This window comes from Pseudophryne corroboree, chromosome 4 (genome assembly GCF_028390025.1).
Source record: "Pseudophryne corroboree isolate aPseCor3 chromosome 4, aPseCor3.hap2, whole genome shotgun sequence".
In the NCBI taxonomy this organism is placed as follows: Eukaryota; Metazoa; Chordata; class Amphibia; order Anura; family Myobatrachidae; genus Pseudophryne; species Pseudophryne corroboree.
The window spans coordinates 852,259,547-852,264,317 of NC_086447.1; positions in this window are offsets into that span (position 1 = coordinate 852,259,547).

Consider the following 4,771-nt stretch of genomic DNA (forward strand, 5'->3'; position numbering starts at 1 on the left):
GAAAATAGTGATAGTATTTCCCTCTTGCCCCATTGAAAGAAAAATATTACACCTGGTCTAAGTAGATAAAAGTCTCCATTGCTAAAGTTATCTAAAGATATAATTCATTTGATAATTATATAGGGCACATTAAAAGCAATGTGCATCAGATCAATTGATGATGGATTTCTTTATTATTCAAATTGGGTTTTTTTCTCCTTTAAGGAAGACTTCACACTAATTTTAATAAATATATGATATACATATTGTTAGCTTAGTTACTTGAAACAGGTTAACATGCTGGCTTCCGGGATCCCGGCATTCAGGATACTGCCGACAATACCGACAGATGGAATACCGGCACAACATGGCTATTCCCACTTGTGGGTGTCCACAACACTCATAGAGTGGGAAAAGATCCTGTGGCGAGTGCAGCGAGCCACCGAGCCCACAAGGGGACCCTTGGTGCTTGCCCCGATGCCGACATTCTGGCGGATGGGATGCTGCTGATGGGATATTGAAAGCCGGCATCACGTCCACCGGCAAATCATATGTTTTCTGTTGAAACATGTCAAGGCTTATGCTTTCTTACTCGTTAACATGATTATAACAAGTTGAATATTATTGATTACCCTTTTTCAACTAATCAGTAATTAACAGATTTTTCTTGCATTATAACACAGTGATAAAAAATAATAATATATATATATATATATATATATATATATTATATATATAAACAAACAGAGGAAAAAATGGCATCACTCCAGGTCTTTAAGTGAAAAAATCTTCATTTAGTGCAGTTTAAATGAACATCACAAGAACCAACGTTTCGGGGCCCGTTGCCCCTTTGTCAAGGTGTGTATAGTGAAAAGTGCAGCCTGTCTTACCTTATAAAGCCCTGTGTAGTGAGTGAAGGAAGGTGAGTAGGAGCTTCGCCCGTGCCGCCGCCGCCGTCGGGCACCGGGGCACTTCCGGTGTCCAGTGGACTTCCACGTCACACCATCCGCTCGTCTGCTTCCGGCGTCCCGCGGCTGTGGCGTCACGATCGTTCCCGGCCTGGTTGCCATAGCAACCCGTGCCGCTTGCCAATGCGCTTGCGCGCCGGGCTCTGCAAAAGAAAGTGAGATAGTGCAGTAGCAGAAAGTGACATAGTGCAAAACGCATAGTAATACTAGTGCAATCTATCTGGTACAGTACATTGGATATTCAGCAGCAGACATGGTACAAAACTTAATAAAAAATGTAATAAAAAATCATCACAAGAGCATAGTGGAGGCTGGATCTAAATAGGTGTATCAAATTACCCTTTTAAAAGCCAGAGTGTCTCCACTCCTAAATTATATCTCATATAGTAAATGCGTTAAATTAATATTCCAGTCAATGCAGGGAAGGAAAGATGGGTGAGAGGATAGAAGAAGAACGGAAAAAGCGGAAAAAATGGAAAAGGGGGGGGGGGGGGCAGGGGGGGAGGGAAGAGGGGGGAAAGTGGGGGAGAGAGGATGACGGGGCAAAGGAGGGGAAAAAGTTGGGATAAAAGGTGTAGAATGATGAAGGGGAGGAGGGGGAAAGGGGGGTTTGGGGAGGTTTTTGGGGTTAGGGAAGAAAAGGGGGAAGAGGGAGGGAGGGGGGAAAGGGATAAGGGGTGGAAATGGGGAAAATAAACTTAAAGGAAAAGTGGAGGAGAAGGTAAACGGAAAAAAACAAGGAAGGGTATAGGAAGAAGCTCCAAGCAGAGAAAGCATGGGGTGAGACAACATGGGAATGAGTAGAAGGACCTGGGGTAAGAGAAGTGTTGCAAGAGAGGAGGGAAACAGGTCACAGGTCCTGAAGAGCAAGGTCCTACAGATCACCCAAGTGTCACTATATCTGTTTCCCTCCTCTCTTGCAACACTTCTCTTACCCCAGGTCCTTCTACTCGTTCCCATGTTGGTTCTTGTGATGTTCATTTAAACTGCACTAAATGAAGATTTTTTCACTTAAAGACCTGGAGTGACGCCATTTTTTCCTCTGTATGTTTATACATACCGCTGTGGAGGACACCCAGGCAGCTATACACTCAGGACCAGGAGTACTGGGCATTACCTCTGTTTTATATATATATATATATATATATATATATATATATATTAGTGATGAGCGGGTTCGGTTCCTCGAGATCCGAACTCCCCCCCGAACTTCACCCATTTTACACGGTTCCGAGGCAGACTCGAATCTTCCCGCCTTGCTCGGTTAACCCGAGCTCGCCCGAACGTCATCATCCCACTGTCGGATTCACGCGAGATTCGTATTCTATGTAAGGAGCCGCGTGTCGCCGCCATTTTCACTCGTGCTTTGGAGATGATAGCGAGAGGACGTGGCTGCGTTCTCTCAGTTTCTGTGTTCAGTGTGCTGCAAATATCTGTGCTCAGTGTGCTGAAAATATCTACGTTCTCTGCCTGAAAAGCGCTCCATATCTGTGCTGCATTGTAGTTGTGCGCAGTATATAGTAGGAGGATAGTGCAGAATGTTGCTGACCACCAGTATATATATAGCAGTACGGTACAGTAGTCGATTGCTCTACCTCTGTGTCGTCAAGTATACTATCCATCCATACCTGTGCTGCATTTTAGTTGTGCGCAGTATATAGTAGGAGGACAGTGCAGAATTTTGCTGTGACCACCAGTATATTTAGCAGTATGGTACAGTAGTTTACTGCTCTACCTCTGTGTCGTCAAGTATACTATCCATCCATACCTGTGCTGCATTTTAGTTGTGCGCAGTATATAGTAGGAGGACAGTGCAGAATTTTTCTGTGACCCCCAGTATATATATAGCAGTACGGTACAGTAGTCCACTGCTTTACCTCTGTGTCGTCAAGTATACTATGCATCCATACCTGTGCTGCATTTTAGTTGTGCGCAGTATATAGTAGGAGGACAGTGCAGAATTTTGCTGTGACCACCAGTATATATATAGCAGTACGGTACAGTAGTCCACTGCTCTTCCTCTGTGTCATCAAGTATTCTATCCATCCATACCTGTGCTGCATTTCAGTTGTGCGCAGTATATAGTAGGAGGACAGTGCAGAATTTTGCTTGGACCACCAGTATATATATAGCAGTATGGTACAGTAGTCCACTGCTCTACCTCGGTGTCGTCAAGTATACTATCCATCCATACCTGTGCTGCATTTTAGTTGTGCACAGTATATAGTAGGAGGACAGTGCAGAATTTTGGGGACCACCAGTATATATATATAGCAGTATGGTACAGTAGTCCACTGCTCTACCTCTGTGTCGTCAAGTATACTATGCATCCATACCTGTGCTGCATTTTAGTTGTGCGCAGTATATAGTAGGAGGACAGTGCAGAATTTTGCTGACCACCAGTATATATATAGCAGTACAGTACAGTAGTCCACTGCTCTACCTCTGTGTCATCAAGTATACTACAAAAGTTCAGTAAAATGACCCAAAAATCAAAATTAAAAGCGTCTGATGAGAAGCGTAAACTTGCCAATATGCCATTTACGACACGGAGTGGCAAGGAACGGCGGAGGCCCTGGCCTATGTTCATGGCTAGTGGTTCAGATTCACATGAGGATGGAAGCACTCATCCTCTCGCTAGAAAACTGCAGTGCCACTCCTAGATGGGCCAGGTGTTTGTGTCGGCCACTTGGGTCGCTTAGCTTAGCCATCCAGCGACCTTGGTGCACCTCTTTTTTTCTTTGCATCATGTGCTGTTTGGGGACTATTTTTTAAATCTGCCATCCTGTCTGACACTGCAGTGCCACTCCTAGATGGGCCAGGTGTTTGTGTCGGCCACTTGGGTCGCTTAGCTTAGTCATACAGCGACCTCGGTGCAAATTTTAGGACTAAAAATAATATTGTGAGGTGTGAGGTGTTCAGAATAGACTGGAAATGAGTGGAAATTATGGTTATTGAGGTTAATAATACTATGGGATCAAAATGACCCCCAAATTCTATGATTTAAGCTGTTTTTGTGGGTTTTTTATAAAAAAACATCCAAATTCAAAACACACCCGAATCCGACAAAAAATTTTCAGGGAGGTTTTGCCAAAATGCGTCCGAATCCAAAACACGGCCGCAAAACCGAATCCAAAACCAAAACCCGAAAATTTTCTGGTGCACATCACTAATATATATATATATATATATATATATATACACACACACACACACACACACACATATAGATCTCCTATATGATAGCCCAGATCTGTCACTCTGTTACTGTGTGTATAACGCTGGGCGTGGCTAGGAGCTCTCATTGGGTTAGCAGCAGGTCTATCACACCCAATCCACAGATGATTGGGCGAGAAACGCCTCCCCACACAGGTTACATCCAATGGGAGGTTCTGCCCTTTGGCTGCTATGTGTTCCCAGTGCAGAATTAACAGTGGGGCTGATGGAGCTGCAGCTCCAGGTCCACAACCTAAAATAGGCCCACTGCATCTGCAGCAACATACCCTCCAACAATTTACACTTAAAAATCGCTACAAATTCGAAAAGTGGGCGTGTCCATGGGTAAAGTGGCATGGTCACGCCCCTTTTTCTATACTTTCAATGGAAGTTTGGAGAGCCAAAAATCAGTACAGACCATAAATAAAAGGTACTGTACCTGCCAAAATGGTACAGCTGGAGGGTATGCCACTACATCTGCAGCAAGTCTCTGCGCTGTAGACTGGGAAAAAAAAAATCCTTTTACTGCAGCGTCCTATGTCCTGCTGCCAGTCCGCCTGTCCCCACCGGCATCAGCATTCCCTAGCCATGGTGCAGGTGGAACAAAA